General features: G+C 41.5%; 1 pseudogene; it reads left to right on the plus strand.

The window, feature by feature from the left end:
- The first annotated feature begins 323 nt into the window (after positions 1-323).
- Positions 324-390, plus strand: LOC123850381 (U4 spliceosomal RNA; annotated as a pseudogene).
- The last annotated feature ends 17,493 nt before the right edge of the window (positions 391-17,883 follow it).

A 17,883-nucleotide genomic window follows, 5' to 3' on the forward strand; every position in this document is an offset into this window, starting at 1 on the left:
GTTTCAAGCACCTTGCTAATCTCTAGGCCTAGTTGCACAAGATGAAGTTTCTTCTTGCAAGAGGCTCAAGACTAATGGAGGGAGATAAGGAAGTAAATAAACAGCTGCAAGAGTGATACATGGCTAATCTAGAAATGTGACTGGGTGCTGAAGGAGCAGAGGGTTCTTCTCACTCTTGTGGGACAGGGTCCTTTCAAAGGGTGGGGAAGGCCTCTCAGAAGTGCTGGTGTCTTCAAGTTGGGTTTTCTAGAATATGCACAGGAGTCCACAAGTTGGAAGAAGGAATTCCACGTGGAGAAAATAGTATGTATAAAGGAACAGCAAGCTTTGCGCAGTGGCAGTATCGTAGCCAATGAGGTTTATCCGAGGCACGATTATTGCTAATTAAAGGAACAGCAATGTGAGAGAACAAGGCACTAGAAGTCTGGTGCCATTCAAAAGATTGTTTTTTGCAACAGTTGCATTTGGGCACCTGCTATATTTTTTAAACATTTCCCTCAGATGGCACTGCAAGAACCTAAGCATGGCTTGCATGAAAGTTGAGTACCAGAACTGCTGAGAAAAAAGACTGGGTGGTTTGGGAAATGTCCCCTCCAACCCTGAGGGTCTTCGAAACTTTCCTGATATAAGAGAGAAGAGCTATTACCAGGATACCCTCTGATGAGCAGAGCCCTAGACCCTCATCGTACTGTACTCTCCTCCTTCCCCCCATTCCCGCCGATCTAGCAACATGGGCTTTCGGTATGTTGCTTTATCACATGGCTAAGCTGCTCCCCACCTCAGGGTATTTGCACGGGCTCTTCCCTCTACCCGGCACGCTCCCTTCCCAGATACTCACACTGTTGGTTCATTCTCATCCTTGAGATCTCAACTCAGCATCACCTCCTCCAAGAGGCTTTCCCTGTCCATCTCATCTAAAAGAGTGTTATCTGGAAAGATCTTATTCCTTTATTTGATTATAGTCTGTCTTCACCGCTAGAATTTCAGTTCCATGAATGCAGTATGTCCTCTATCTTGCTACCCGTATACTGTACTGATCGTATCCAGCAGGCTATTTATGCCCACCTGGCCATCCCATCCTGTAAGAGATAATGTAACGGACAAGAGAAAATAGAGGAGAGCACCTGGGATGGCCTCACGACATGAAGGAGGGCTGGCGTGTCTCCTTCCAGTAATCTGGGGATGAGACTAGAACTAGGAAACCGTGTCTCTTGAGAGAAAATGGTAGGACCTGGGATATTCAGCTTGGTGAAAAATCCTCTCAAAAGGTGTGTACTCTTTTCAAATATCAGGAGAGCCTCATGCAGGAGGAGGACTGGAATAAATGAATCAATCCCCACAGGGGAATACTACGGGGCAGAAACCACATGAGAGAGACGCTCTGGCTTCATACGAAGGAGGGCAGTTCACAGGCAGAACAAAAGTCAAGGTTCAAAAGGGCCCTCCTGGAAGGTTCAGGGTTTCATCAGTGGAGTTTAAGCAGAAGCTGGTCAACCAACCCAACAGAGACGAAAAGTGCAAGCCTCAGGCGGGACAGCAAACCAAGCAACTAACATCTGCATGTCACCTACCGCGGCCGGCTGCGCTACTCCAGGTACACAACAAATATTACCTCATTTAATCCTTACGACAACCTCAGGAGGCAGGTGCTAAGCTGACCATGGTCACCCTGCCAGTAATTGACAGAGCCAGCTTTTTTTTTTTTTTTAGATGACTTTAATGCCTCTTCTAAATTTCACAGTAATTCCTTTTATGCCTCAACTAGAAACGAGCTGACATCCTATTTTTATCGTCTCTAGGGAAAACCATTACAGAATGTCCAAGTGTGACTGCCTGACACCACAAAGGTTAAGACGGCAGCTGAACATAACATAGCCCGTGCTCAGAACGGACTTCAGAAAGCCTTGTGCGCAGCGAGGGAGGAACTCGGCCCCCGTCATAACCCCCACCTCCTCTCACTGTCTATCTCCCCCTACACTCCAGATCCACATGGGAAGGGATTTTGTTTTGCTGAGTGCTGTATCCTCAGGTGTTAAATAAATATTTGTTGAAAACAGAAAGTAAAGCTTAAGGCAGGGAAGCAGGAACAAAGTCCACATCCTCATGGGTCCTCCACTCTGGGCTCTGCACATTTGGCTCTTTGTGGTCAGTGCATTTGAACCTACCAAGAGAAAGGAACCACTAGGAGCCCAGATCTCAGACAAACTAAATATGTAGCGCTTGTGGTTTTCAAAAGAGTCCCTCACAGTTTGGGTTCCATGGTTAAAAGAAAAACAAAACCAACCATCTTTCCAAGCAAGGTAGCTGAAGCATGGATAAAAGTTTAGAGTACATCTCTGGGTCGCTTTCAAAATCCCATTCTGATTAAATGTAATAAAACAGTCAATACTAAAATGTTAATAAAATGCTGTTTTTTCCCTAGTTCCTACCATCTAATAAAGGTGTTTTGATCCTATTTATGAAATAAATTATATTACTTAGTACCCACGGGAGCTATTTTGGCTGTGGGAGGTAATCATATTCTAATTTAATGACAGAGGGGAAAAAAATATGCATGACTGAAATAGCTGTAACACAGGCTATCCAGCTTCAAGACGACTACATCTTGTAAGGGGCTACAGACATGCCAGTGCTTGTGAAAGTATTAAAATTAACATGTTTAAATTTTTTCATTTACTATATATTCGGTTTTGCCTTCTTCCAGATCCCTTAAGCCCACACTATCTTTCTCATGAATATTTAATTTTTTTCCCTGGGAAGTCAACTCCGCAACCACCCCTCCAGAAAAAGAACTGTAAACAAGGCTGGAGGGAAAAGTGAGACAAGGGAGATGAGGCGAGAGCAAATGCAAAAGGACAGATGGCTAAGAAAAGCAGAGCGTCCCAGAGTCACCCTCCAAGGAAGAGAGAGACAATTAGAACCCAGAAGTGAGCAGATTCATTGTGGAGGCATTTAGTGCTCTAATACCTTATCCAAATGGAGAAATGGGTTCTATTTTGAGGCAAAGGGGAGGCTTATGAATACTTTATAGTGTTTGCATTAGACAGCCTATGTCAGCACGAATAGATTGCATCCTTTGGGTGAGTAAGCCACTCCCTGGTGAGTGGTTAGAGATTTTTAAATGTCTTTCCTGAAGCAAACTTCCTGGGGGTAGTTGAGTCACCAATAAGGTGATTTCAAGGCAGACAGAAAACCTTCAGCGGAGTAATAATGAACCACTTCATAAACACCCATTAGGCCCCAGAGTCTACTCGGCCTCCGAACAGAAGTGAGCGGAAAACCCTTAGTGTAGCCACATTCTGAAGCTACATGAAGACATCCGTGGAGGGGCCTACAGAGTGAACCTTCTCTTCACCCACGCCATCCTATCTTCTTTCTACCTTAAGCTGGGATGGGGCTCCTAGGAATTGATTTAGTCAGAAAGAAAGAGGGGTCGGCCTGATTTATTAAAATTCAAACTGCTGGATCGAAATTTCCAGAGAGGAACATCCATTTCTAATACGCAGGCACCCTTAGTGAGGCCAGGCCAGTGCTCCCCAAATCCTGGATTCAGTAGCTGTGCGGGAAATGCGTGCTTTCCCTACAGGTGGTAAGGGCTAACTAAATTCCATGGTTTTGAGGGAGACAAACCATAAGAGACTCTTAACCTCAGGAAACAAACTGAGGGTTGCTGGAGTGGTGGGGCATAGGAGGGATGGGGTGGCTGGGTGATGGACACTGGGGAGGGTATGTGCTATGGTGAGTGCTGTGAATTGTGTAAGACCAATGAATCACAGACGTGTACCCCTGAAACAAATAATACATTATATGTTAATTAAAAAAATGAAAATAAAATAAAAATGAAAATAAAAAAATAAATTCCATGGTTTTATTGGGTTTATTAGAATGGCATTTGGTTTGGGAATATTTTATAGTTTAAGGTTCCCCCAGAAGTAGATACAGAGGTGGCCATTAGCATGTAAGTGGGGGGTGATCCAGGGACATACCAGTAAAAACGCTGAGAGGAGGAAGGGCAGAACTGCAAGAGAGGGGTCATTATCAGTAGGTCACCAGGATGGGCAAAGGAGTGTAACCCCATGGAGGAATTCTGGGAAGCAACACACGTATACCCCACCTGAGGAAGGAGGTGCCCATGTTTCCACACATCAGCTCCCATCATGGACTGCCGTGGGGTGGCGGGGAGGAAAGAAGGCCTCAGTTGCCCGACCTCCAGGCCTGCGGCGTGCCTGCAGAGGGGCTGAGGAGCGGGCTCCAGCAGCCAGAGGGAGTGCAGAGGGGACGAGTAGCAGGTGCTGACCCTGGAAGTCAGGCCGGGCGCGCACTGAAATGGGAAAGGCCTAGTGAACACGGGAAGGGCATCAGCTGCCACTGCAGGAATAAAACGGAAAAAGGAGGCGAGTGCAGCACCTTGAGGCGGACGACAGGGAACCAGAAAACATGGGCTGTGAGTGTCCAACACTGAGATACTGGCATGCATTGCTGGTTTCAGGCACAACAGGAGAAAAGTGACTTCTATTCATCCCAGCAGCGGCAGTACCACCACTGCTGAGGGCCCAGCATGCTTAGGAGCAAGACAAAACTGGATTGCTCTCCTTAATATGAGGGAGTGGAATTTGAAGAACCCTATGAGAATCAAGGATGGGAACAGAGGCCCAGGATCCTGGGTGGTGTGCGCAGGTTGAGGAGGAGAAAAAAATCACTATCGCTCCCACTCTGTTCCCCACCCCAAGCAGAGTAGCTGTGTAGAAGGCCGGAGAAATGGGGGGTTTTCAATATTGCTTTCCTTGTTTTTTTAATGAGGGGGGAGTATGTGTATAAACAATAAACTTCTTCTCTCTCTGTTCTTCAAAATCTTCAGTAAAAACAACATAATTTACCAATGCTTTGGTATGAGTTGACGCTAGGGACGTTAGAATGCCACTGGTCTACATCTTTCCAGGGTAGAGACTGACAAGGGGACAACTGCATCCAGATCACATCATTGTTCATTGCACGTTCTTATAGATCAAAGTTCTAAAACAAGTGACCTGCAGGCTAATTCAATCTCAGATATAGATGTTGCCCCCACTTCCCAAATTTAAAAAAAAAAAAAAAAATTGGTACCAATATTCTTCATGTGAGATTTCACATTAAATTTCTGATTTCCTGGAAAAATAAATCAGAAGTTATTATTCATCGGAATAGTCACCTAGCAACGATTAGTCAAATAGTATGCATTATTTAGATTGCCACAATCCCCACCATTCTTTATTGTTCCCCATATACCACATTTGCACTGATTTCTCCAAGCAAAAATGTATCAGTCATAAATGGGAAAAAGTCAAAAGGTAAAAAGAAAACATAACAGGGTACCTGGGTGGCTCAGTCAGTTAAGCGTCTGCCTTCAGCTCAGGTCATGATCCCGGAGTCCTGGGATTGAGCCCAGCATCGGGCTCCCTGCTCCGTGGGGGACCTGCTTCTCCCTCTGTTTCTGCCTCTGCCTCCCTCCCTCCCTCTCTCACGAATAAATAAATAAAATCTTTTTTTAAAAAATACAAATATGATGCATGATTTAGCAATACCAGAAAACAGATTATTGTCTGGTAATTTGTGACCATCTCCTGTATTATTAGGGAATTAAGGTGACTTTCATAAATTTGCAAGTAACTTCCTTAATGGGGAATAGAACTTCTAGAAAAAACCTGGAAGATAAAATTGCACTGGGAGGATCTGTTTCATAGCTGATTAAAATAGAGAATTATTTCTAAAAAAGAAAAAAGAGAAAGGAAATCTATCTAGAGTGCTGCATGATTCTAGGAAAAAAAAAGGAATGCATACTTCTCTGTGGAAGTGAGGAACAATCCTATGTTTAAAACAAAAAGTGTGCTTTAAACATGAGGTTTCTAGAGTCCTTGAGGATGACCTTTGTGCTCAGAAAAGATTAGTCTGATGGTACTTTGGTTTTAAACATTAATATTTGATTTATTCAAGTTACAAATTTAAAAGCCTAGTTTTTCCTTAAGCTTCTCATTTCAGCTTACAAATTTAATTCTATTTATAATCTAGTAAATTTTAGCAATTGCTTTTAAAGGGACTTAGAGGAATATTTAGCTCCATTTATAAACAGTTATTTGAAGCTCTTCAAACATTTTAAAATCATTTATAAATTTAATATATTTGATTTCCTTTAAGTACTTCAATTGTCTGACTTAAAACCTTCCTGAGTAATTAAATAAATCTCTTAAATCAAATAAATTCATATAGTGAATCAAGTTCTTTTAAATATTCCAACACTGTAGATCAATTTAGTAATATTTCAACCTAAAACCACAAGTCTAAATCAATTACTCAATTATGCATTTTAAATTAGAATTATAAGACTGATCTGTTACTCTACCACATGAAATTTTCTTAACACATTACAAAAACTTTAAATACCAAATAAACACAGGTTCCTTTTTAACAAGAAAACATTTTATGTTATGATTCTTTTAAATATTTTCTTAAAAAAGATTTATTTATTTATTTTAATTTTATTTATTTGACAGACAGAGACACAGCGAGAGAGGGAACACAAGCAGGGGGAGTGGAGGAGGGAGAAGCAGGCTTCCCGGGGAGCAGGGAGCCCGATGCGGGGCTCAATCCCAGGACCCCAGGACATGACCCGGGAGACAGAGAGAGAGAGCGAGCGAGGGGTGGGCCAGAGAGAGGGAGACAGACTCCCCACTGAGCAGGGAGCCAGACGTAGGGCTGAATCCCAGGACCCCGAGATCATGACCTGAGACAAAAGCAAGTGTCAGATGCTCAACTGACTGAGCCACCCAAGTGCCCCTTTTTAAACTATTTCTATATTTAAATTAAAACTGTGTCTGGTTAGAAGAGGTCATGACCGCTACTTTTCTAGTTCATAAACACTGTTGTTGATCTTGACCAGTACACTCCACTAGACTCTGGTTGTCAAAAGTGACGGGACATCCCAAGCCCTATTTACGAGGGACTTCAAACCAAAGTAGGTTGTCACATAACCGGGTTTCTAAGGATTTTAGTCACATCATTATTAAATTTCAATTCAGATTAGAGTCTTTAACTGTCACTCAGGCGGCTATCCACTTTGATTGGATTACGTGTTTCTTTCGCACTTAAGATAAACCTCTCCCCCTTTTCAATCTAAAGACCTGTGACCCCATGGCAGAATACTCATCCTTTTCCTATACTTCCTATCTCTGTCCTGCCACTCTTATGGACATTAAAATGTATAAAATTTATTAAAATGATATCCAAATGTATTCTGGATATTTCACATACACTTTTGTGGATTTGCTCAAGATGTCCAAGGTAGTTCTACTGCAAGCACTATGTGGAAAGACTATACCAGGCTCCCCTACTCATCTGTCACAGGTAGGAATTTGCTTTGGCCACCCACACCACATTGTGAGATTAAAAACCCAAAAGCTGTTAACATGGATCTCAGGCAAGCTGTAAAAGCCCTCAAGTTAAAATGGAGGTGGAAGGGATGTGTTTTTTATTCTTAACTTCTTAGGAGTCACCAACCATTCATTCATTCATTCATTATTATTTTTAAAGATTTTATTTATTTGACGGAGACAGACACAGTGAGAGTGGGAACACAAGAAGGGGGAGTGGGAGAGGGAGAAGCAGGCTTCCCGCTGAGCAGGGAGCCTGACGCGGGGCTCAATCCCAGGACCTTGGGGTCATGACCTGAGCTGAAAGCAGACACTTAACGACTGAGCCACCCAGGTGCCCCAGGAGTCACCAACCTTTTAGAGAATCTGATAGAAGTTACAGACCCTCTGCCTAGGCAGACAAACACACAAACCCTTTAGTTTGTAATTTCCAAGATTTTGAGTTTCCTCTGATAGTCACCAATAGATACCAGGTTAAAAAACAAACAACCCTTAATCTAGATGGATCTTTAAAGTTGTTTCCCAACATGGAATTGATAACACATCTATCAAAGTGACATATTACAGAGGTGGTATCAGAAATTTGGTTCAGAGGACTGGTTTTCAAAACGAGTAGTAATCTAGACAGCTTGTCAGAGTCAAGGTAGAATAGAGTTCAGTAGAGATTGGCTAGGGTGATTTTCTTTCTTACAAAAGAAAATTTTATAGTCTGTGCGAATTTTCATTAAACATGTATGTCTGAGGTAAAACGTAGTGAAAAAAATGAACCTGTAAGGCTAAAAAAATTTTTTTTACTCTGCCTTCAGAAGCAACAGTGAGGAAGATTTCTATGATGGGTTTTCCAAATAAATGAAGAAGGGCTTTTACACAATAGAAGGTAATAAGCGTGTGTCTCATCTTTCTATAGTGTCAGGACATAGGAAGCTTGTGTTCTGTATTTTTTTTTTTTTTTTGGATGAGTTACTGAAAAAACAGAAACAACTTCTCTGGAAGTCATAACCTTCAGCATTCCTCATCTGGCTGGGATAATTAAGGATTACTGAGTAGTAAGAGGAAGAACCACATGTTTTATGAATGACAGATGAATGAATGAATGAAGTCTTACTATTCCTTCCAAACCCATAATCTGACGTATGTCATGGCAAATCATGTAGTTTTCCATGAGCTTTAGCAGCTGTTTCCTCTATACACACTACACCATATTGTTTACTAAATAATTTACCTCCTATTATTGTATTTTTAGAGTTTATATTTTTTCTAGTAACGTCAATCTGATTGAGTTAAAACTCCACATTGACAGCACAAGCTTAAAGGAAGATTTACAGCTACCATAGACTCTCTTTGTGTCCTCTATGTGCTAGAAGCCAAAGGCAAACATCTAACATGGTTTTTTACCTTCTGGAGTATTTTTAGAGGTATGGTGGGTTTTTGAAACTATTTTGTCTGTACAGCCCCCAGAGCCAGGGCTCCTGCATTGAGCACATTCAAGGCTTACATTTAAGCTGCCTGGCTTTTAGAGTAACACAGAAAACAAAGCTCTGATGCATGAGGCTGTCAACTAAAGCAGCATGCTTTCTTTAAAGTTTCAGTTCAAGAAATGTTTGCCTTACAAAAAAGGTCTTTGCTTTTGGAGACCTTTTTCACTCAAAAGCTCTCATTTTAAATTATGTTTTATAAACAATGTATTTATTGTTGTTTGGTAGAGATGGGAATCACCAAAGTTCCTATAAAATGATGGGCTTAGGGCGCCTGGGTGGCTCAGTTGGTTAAGCGACTGCCTTCGGCTCAGGTCATGATCCTGGAGTCCCAGGATCGAGTCCCGCATCGGGCTCCTTGCTCGGCAGAGAGCCTGCTTCTCCCTCTGACCCTCCCCCCTCTCATGTGCTCTCTGTCTCTCTCATTCTCTCTGTCTCAAATAAATAAATAAAAATCTTTAAAAAAAAAAATGATGGGCTTATAGCGAAGGGAAAGGCAAGAGGCTTGAACTCTACAACCATGGGCAATCCTTAAACATCTATGGCAGAGGTAGTGAGAATAAACCTAATATACAGACAGTGAGTGGAAGGAGCAAGAATCTTCAGGATTTGGACAGCTACCACAAATGTCTGGCTCCCTAGGATTTGGGCCTCCTCTAAAGGTATTCAAATTTGAATTTTTAAAAATGCAGTAGAAAAGGTGTCCATGAAGTGAATGAAACCCAGGGATTCAAAGACTGAGTGAGGTGCCTTTGTTACCTCCTACACAAACACTGCTGATCAGTGAAGAAGCTGGCAAATCTCTATGCATCTTTCTCCTTGCAGGAGAAGTGGCCTAGAGGTAAAAACTTCTACCAAGATTTCTCAGTACTGTTGTAGCCAAATCTGTCAATATTTTAGTAAACGTTTCCATTTTACACTCACTTCCTTTAGGGCAAAGTCCCTTCTTTCCACATTGCATATTTTTTCTATTTTTTTCTTTTTCTTTTTTAGATTTTATTTGAGAGAGAGAGAAAGAGAGTGTACAGCAGGGAGAACAGCAGAGGAAGAGGGAGAAGCAGACTCCCTGCTGAGCAGGGAGTCCGATACTTGATCCCAGGACCCGGGATCATGACCTGAGCTGAAGACAGACATTGAACCGACTGAGCCACCCAGGCACCCCTCACATTGCATATTTTTCAAAGACCCCTCCAGTTAGCAATTTGAAACAAAATGTTTCATGTTTATGTTGACATAAAACACACCATATATTAGAACCTAAAATCAGGATATGCAAACCCCTAAAATGACAGCAAAATGGCAAGCGAAGATATATTAGAAGATATATTTTAGTCCAGTCATATATAAAATACAGAAATGATACTAACTCAGAATCACTAAAAAATGCATTTATTCATCTATCTGTTTATCCAATTATCCATTCACTCATTTATTGGGTCTTCATATACTGAGCGCCTGTTATGTGCTAAGCACTGAGGGCAAAAAGGTAAACAAAACAGACACTACTTCAAGGAGACGCTGCCTGGAATGTGGTAGAGACAAGACACTGATCACAAGATAGCACATTAGAGGATTACAGATAATGTTCTGGGAGCAAAGAGAAGGCACACCCGGTTCAGATGAGCTCTAAAGCCTTCTTGAATAAAGTCTTAAAGAATAAGCAGGAGTTAGTTGGGTAAAATGGAGAACAGCATTTTAAAGTTAACGGTCTTTTCACACATAACAACAAAACACATTTCCAGTACGTGAAAGTTTTCCAAGTCTATTATATCCACATAAGGCTCAGATCTGATCTGAACATAACCCATCAAATGATATCTCCCTGAAGCTCATGGGAAGTTGATGTGAGTTTTTTTTTAACACAGGCCCACGATTCCTCTGACAGTACAGTGGACATAAATGCAAACTTGATGGCATCTCAAAGAAATGCAGCTAGAAGACAGCAATTACAACCAATCCCTCTCTCATGCACAGTGCGTGCACACAAAGCCACACAAAATCCTAAGAACCCCAGAATCCTAAAGCTTCATCCTTCCAAAGGAACATTCACATCCCTTTCAGCCAGTGCACTACATTAAAAAACAAGGGAAAGTATCTTATAGAAATAGTTGCGAATTAACAAAGGAGATGAATTCTTGGGATGCCTTGCATTTTCCACGTGAGCCAGAAGAGCTGCAGTTCCTCTCTCCTACTTTCCTGAAGTCGCTGTTGTTTTCAGCTCACTGAACTTTTATCAGTACTAATTGGAACTTACTTCCTGCCAGGGTTTAGCATTTCCAGATTTTTTTTGTAGGCACTGATTTAATGGCGCTGACATTAAGGTTTCTATCCACTGGGTCACATAAAAGCCAACTAAAATGGGCTGCAAAAGGAGAAGAGTGTTGAAAATCAAAAGGAGTGGGAGGGCAGAAAGAGGACTGTCAATGTGCTTAGGCCGCCGCAGAGACATGATGGCCGCGGCTGGCTCTAGTTATTAGCACAGCATGATGAAGCTCTACTGAGAGTTTCCACTGAGCCTCCTCCTGATGGGAAAAAGCTTATAAAGGAGGAGAAGGCTACAGTCTATCTTCTTTGATCTCACAGACAGCGAACCAAATATTCCCATCTTAGTAGAAATAGACAAACAAGCCAGTACCTGAATCAGCTCTTTGAGCCTTTCCCAAGGGCTGTGGCCAGTTAGGTCACCCTAGTGAAACTCGGGCATTTGTACAGAAAGCACAGATCCACAGAGCTTTCCGGAAAGAGCAAAGGCATGAGGGAACCACCAAGACTTTAGTTTTTCTAAGCCCATCTTGAATCGCTGCCTAAACTCTGTAGGAACCAGAGGAGTAACTGAGGGGAGGAAGCAAGTGTGGGCATACCTAGAGAGTGGGGAGGACTGTGACAAACTGGGGAGTCCAGGCCCTATCTTAGGGGCACCCACTGTTCAACTTTAGCCCAATATTCTGTCATAACAGCATGGAGGTCCAGTGGCCAAATCATCTGATATTTTAAGAGAAGTGGAAATAGAAGTTTAATGTGAAATTCCCCATTTTGAAATGTTAGCAACAAATGTAAAACACATCCAGGTCAAACAAAATACGCCTGGTGCCAGATACAGCTGAGAGATCAATGGTTTGTATCATCTGCTCAAAGTTTTAAGGCAAGAGTTTGGAGATCATCTCAGCAGCAGAAAATAAGACAAAGTAGACCTCGCTCAAGCTTAGGTCCCTAAACTACACTACTCTAACCCAGAATGGCCCCAAGAAGCATACCAGCTAGCCTTGGATACGAATGCCTTTTATGTTTTCTCTTCTTCTCTCATAGCAAACTTACTATTAGGTTCAAAATTTCCTAGGAAAAGAAATAAAAAGAGACCCGGTTTTCACGTTGTGGTTTTCTTTTAAAGGTTTTATGGGGAATGTGGCACTACCAGATAGTTCCCATTGGATCTCTATATTCACTCTTCTTAATTGAAAAAATTTGCTAGTTTGGTTTTCTCTGATTATCAAGAGGACTTCTTTTCACAGATATGAGAACTGAATGGAGTCTTCTGATGAGTTTTATAGACAAAATGTGGACTTTTTAACCTGGGTTTCCTCAGCATTTCAAGGAGTGTAAGAACAATTTTCAATACACAAGGACATCCTAGCTGAATTTCATGGTGGTCAAAAGGGGTTCAGAGCTAAAAAATCTTCACAGCCACGGGTGTATTTCTGTGAAGTGGGTGGTCAATGGGCAAGAATTCAAGTGCTCTGCCCTGGGCAGGCAGGGGTGGCAGCCTTTCATTCTTAAAATCTCCAGGAACACAGAGCACAGGCTTAAGTAGTTTGAAGTAGAAAGAGTCAAGTGGATTCATATGTCCATTAAATAAATATTTAATGCCTCCTACAGGCCAGGTAGTGTTCTAGGGGCTGATGACCTGCAGCAAATTAAAACATATGTGCTGCCACCATTAAAAAAATTTCTTAACAAATAAATGTATATTGTACTATCAGACAATGCCAAGTGCCACGTGAGAGAAAGGAGAGGAATAAATGAGTCATGACAGGGTAATAAGGCTACTTCACAAAGTTTTCTCTAAGGTCACAGAGTGCATTTCCTGGACATGGGAAGGATCATTTCCACACCTGCATTCACATCTCCCTTCACCCTGCCTATCTTTGGGCTGACTTAGACTCATCCAATTATCCATTCACTCATTTATTGGGTCTTCATATACTGAGCTTCCGTTATGTGCTAAGCACTGAGGGCAACAAGGTAAACAAAACAGGCACTCCTTCAAGGAGACACTGCCTGGAATGTGGTAGAGACAAGACACTGATCACAAGATAGCGCATTAGAGGATTACAGATGATGTTCTGGGAGCACATGAACGCGGACATGTCTGTTCCAAAGAGGAGTTCTTTTGTAGGAGTGTGGTAGATTGGATATGCTGGGGCTGAGGGCAGCTTCAGTCCTTTTAGGACCAAAGTAAGGAGCAGAGTTCCGATTTCACTGCTCTTTTCTCTTCTTTCTTTCCACACAAATAGTCAAAATTTACACACTAATGAAGAACTAGAAAGCAATTTTCAAAGGCATTTTTGGACTGTCTTACAGAGAGTTTTTTTGTGGTCAACACAAAAACTTCCTACTTCCATTAAAAAAAAAAAAACTTAAAAAATTAACAGCTGTGTGAAGCCAAATCCTTTAAAATGATAGTGCTAGAATGGAACTTTGATTTGATTTGTATGGGTTGATGACTGCCCAAAAGTTGCATAAAATTTTCCAATGTAATAATAAGAACTTTTGTGAAATGGATGAAATGCTCCAAACATATATTTGATGAATCAATTCTAACACTAGTTGAATGCTGACTGAGATTTTTTTCAAAGGTTGTTGAAAATGGGTCCCTTTAGCAATGCAGGTGAGGGAAAAGTAGAGAAATTGCTTTCAAATTAAATTTGCAAACTTAATCCCACAGCTGCTTACCTACATTTGCCCAGATATGAATTTAATAGATTTTTCCCACTCACCATTAAAAAGAAAGTACGTGTTAGTCTCTTGAAAAACTGCCCCTAGGAAATCTACTTGAGAAATAATAAAAATAAAGAAACAACCATTAATTTATGAAGAACAATTAATTTCTAGATGTGCTATCTACAGCATTACAGCCAGCATATTAGTAATTTTATTCCAAGTCTTTCAAATTAATTAAATGTATTAAATCAGAAGCTGCATAAATCACAATATATTATAAAAACTGATGTTTATTTCTAGAGCTAATATGTCTGTGGAGAAACCATGCCAGTTAATTTCCACAGACTGTCACAGACAGAAGAAAAACAAGACTGGCATAGCTTTGACTTGAAACAATGAATCTCCTTTGCTATCACCAGTTTTCACTATACAGAAATTATAGGTCAAATAAATGGGCCTAGCATTCAACCTAGCATGCAAACCTTTTGTTGAGTTGTATTCAAACTTTTAGCAATATGCATTATCATAAGTTCAAGTAAATCTGATCCTTTTGACCACTATATTTAATAACTCAACACCCGTCACCCTGATTCCCACTGTCCCTCATCGAATTCTCCTTTTTTATCCACAACACTTAATTCTTCTATATGTGTGTGTGTATATATGCACAGATTTTACATAATATCTACGGCCTAATTTCCCTCAGAACTCTGTAAGATCCACAAGCGTAGGAATCTTTCATTTGTCCAGGGATAGGACCCAAGCACTTAGAACAGTGCCTGGCACATAGTAAGCTTTCAATTAATATGTGTTGTGTGGATAAATCTAAATGCTTTTATAGCAGCTTGTTATTTAAAGCACACAATGGTGGAATTTTTTTTTATTTTTTGTAAGATGAATTCTTCTCCCATTTAAAAATGTACATTCATTTCCTAATTATGAGCTCATGTTTCTCTTTGCCAGGTGCTCTAAAAGAATTAACTGCAGTTTGTGTATCAAGAGGAAAGACAGAAAAGGTCATTAAACCACAATGTGGGTATTTACATCCTCATAGCCAGTCATTCTCATATTTAAAAGCTCCAGGCCAACAACGTACAAATGCCAACATACCAAAATGTTTGTAGCCATACAAACATGTTCTGGCCCAGAAATCAAAAGCATGCCATTGAGACATGAATGTAACAAAAGCAGGCTTCCTGCAGGAAACCACCCTTCATGTCAGAGGAGTCATTCAGCTTCAGTCACAAGCTCATCTATATTTACGTGCACCTTATTTTACTCCTTAAAGGCAAAATGCAGAAACACTTAAACTGCATACTCCAAAGTATCAATACAATTCCAATGTATAAAGTTCTCCTTCAAATGGCTAGCCAAACACCTTTTCTCTCTCATTCTCAGTCAATCATCAAATCACCTATTTCTTTTTCATTTTTCCATAAAGAAAGATGTACTGAAGTCTCAGATATTAAAAACGACCCTTTATTGTGATCTCTACATTTACCAGTGGGACGTCCTTGGGTATAACACTTATATTCTTGGAACCTCAGTTTCATCATTTATTGAACAAGGTCAGTGCCATGCAGAATTGTCAAGGTTTAAAGGTAGTGAATGCAAAAGTCTTTTGAGCATGGTTTCTGGCATGTAGTACTGTGGCATAATTTCTATTGAGGTAATAATTTGAATTCTACTCATAGCTGTAATAAGCAAAATCACGAGCAGTTATTTTCTCCCATTATTAAGAATATAGCTATATCTCTGTGATCTGACTTCTGGGTTCTTACTTAGGTGTTGAAAGGGGCAGCAGGTGTCAAGGGAAGAGAGGAAGGTTAGTCTTCCGTAGAATGAGAAGGCAAACAGTACGCCCAAGGGCGTCTTCCAAATGAGACTATGTGGAACCCAGAAAGAGTGAACTAAATCCTGTATCTCAGCACCTTGATGAATGATGGCTATGCCTAACTTGCCTTTAAAATGGATCACGTTGGGGCACCTGGATGGTACAGTCGGTTAAGTGTCCAACTCTTGGTTTTGGCTCAGGTCAAGATCTCAGGGTCGTGGGATTGAGCCCCAAGTTGGGCTCCACGCTCAGTGCAGAGCCCGTGAGTTTCTAGCTCCCTCTGCCCCTCCCCCCACCCTCCCTCTCTAAAATAAATAAGTAAATCTTTAAAAAAAAAAAAATGGATTGTGCTCTTGAGTCAGTGACAACGAACACAGGTAAGAACAAGGACACTTTCACAGAATGTCAGACTGTGTGTAAGGCATCCAGAACTTATGTAACACCTAAGGAAGATCCCCACCCCAATAATAATTGGTTTTGGACATCTATCCACTTTGGCAAGTAGAAGTTTAGAACCAATTTGAGCTTTGAACAATGAGGAAATGTAACATTTATGCATCCAAATGTTATAGAACAAATTCATATCCATCATTCAAATGGGAGGCCCACATTAACTCCATGGAGGGATTTTCTCTTTGAGTGGGAGGTTGTGGGAGCATCCCCCCCCCTTTTTTTTTTTTAAGATTTTATTTTAGAGAGAGAGGGGGCACGAGCAGGGGGAGAGGCAGAGGGACAGACTTCCTGCTCAGCAGGGAGCCCAACCCCAGTCTTGATCCCAGGACACTGAGATCATGACCTGAGCTGAAGGCAGACGCTTAACTGACAACCACCCAGGCACCTTGGAAGGACCCTCTTTTTATGAGAATATCAGGACATCTTCAGCATTGCTGCCCTCATGTCTTCAAGGCCATAGTACATTCCAACATCCAATCTGTGCGACACAGCCCTGGGACACAGTCACCAGTTTCTTTACTACCCTGCAAAGCAGCTACCCATTCTAAATTCAAGTCATCAAAGGATGCATTCTCCTTAAAATGAACTTCAAAAAGGTGAGTCATTCCTTTTCAGTCAGTAAGTTAACCTGCAGGTAGAAAGAGAAGGGATGGTCACTTATGCTTCAATGCTGAAAATATGGGTTATGAAATGCTTCTCTGGATGCCTTTCAAAACAAAAGAACTTGAGTAACTGCAGCCACAGACGTCAAAAGGCACTCCCCAGGGTGAGCACATAAGCGGCGGCAGCATCATGGAAAACCCTTAATTGAGAGCTTATTCATGTGCCAGCCATGGCCCTAAGCACTTCCTAAGCATTGTCTCGTTTAGTCCTGACCACAGCCCACTGATACTATTATCTCATTTTTTTCAGACGAAGAAACTCAGATTTAAAGGGATTAAATCAGCTGTTGAAGAAACAACTAGTAAACAGCGGGACAGACGTTCCTGAGTCGGAGTTCTGCACCTCAGTGGCACTAGTCGGGCAACTGAGTCACAGGAGCACTGGGCTACGGCTTCTCGGTCAGGCCAATCAAACCCCAGCTGTCAGCCAGCCGTCCTATCTCTTGTTCTTATATGCCTTCTCCTCCTGACATTGCAATTAGCAAATCTTCATCCTGAATCAGTCAGGATCCTGGGAGGAAAGCAAAAACCACACCAAATATCTTACCAGAGAAAATCTGACATAAGGAATTAGTTAAACAGGTGCAGTGGAACTGAAAAGGTGAACAGGGAAGGCAGCGGTAATGCAGAAATGAAAGCCAAATGGAATCAACACCACCAGTTAGAGTCTAACTGGGAGCCAGCCTCAAGGACTCCCAACATAAACACTGTGAGTCCTGTAGAGAAGGGTAGAGAAGGGTGGGTTTGGAGTTTGGGACAAAAAGCTCAAGGACTAACTAGCACACACCCTATCAGGGTGCACATCTCATCACCGACAATCCTGTCCCTTGGCCGATGATGAAGTGTGACCCATAAGAATGCCAAGTGAAACACTCTTCCCACCTGATCTGGCCTCCAGTGAACGGCTTCATGAATGGGAGAAAAATCAGTCTGTGTTCATGCCCACAGTGTGTAACTATTGTACCGAGAATTTGATCACGTGCATTTTTACATTCAGTGTTTACACAACAGTTCTGCTATAACTCAACATAGGCATTCCCCAAAATCAGCCTGCTATTCGAAGTCACACAATAAAAACCACATGACTTGTGGGGAACGTCAAGGTGAGGGGTGAAAAA

The sequence above is a fragment of the Mirounga angustirostris genome, unplaced genomic scaffold (assembly GCF_029215605.1).
Source record: "Mirounga angustirostris isolate CCGP_5_RB_7025 unplaced genomic scaffold, mMirAng1.0.hap1 SCAF_15, whole genome shotgun sequence".
Lineage (NCBI taxonomy): Eukaryota > Metazoa > Chordata > Mammalia > Carnivora > Phocidae > Mirounga > Mirounga angustirostris.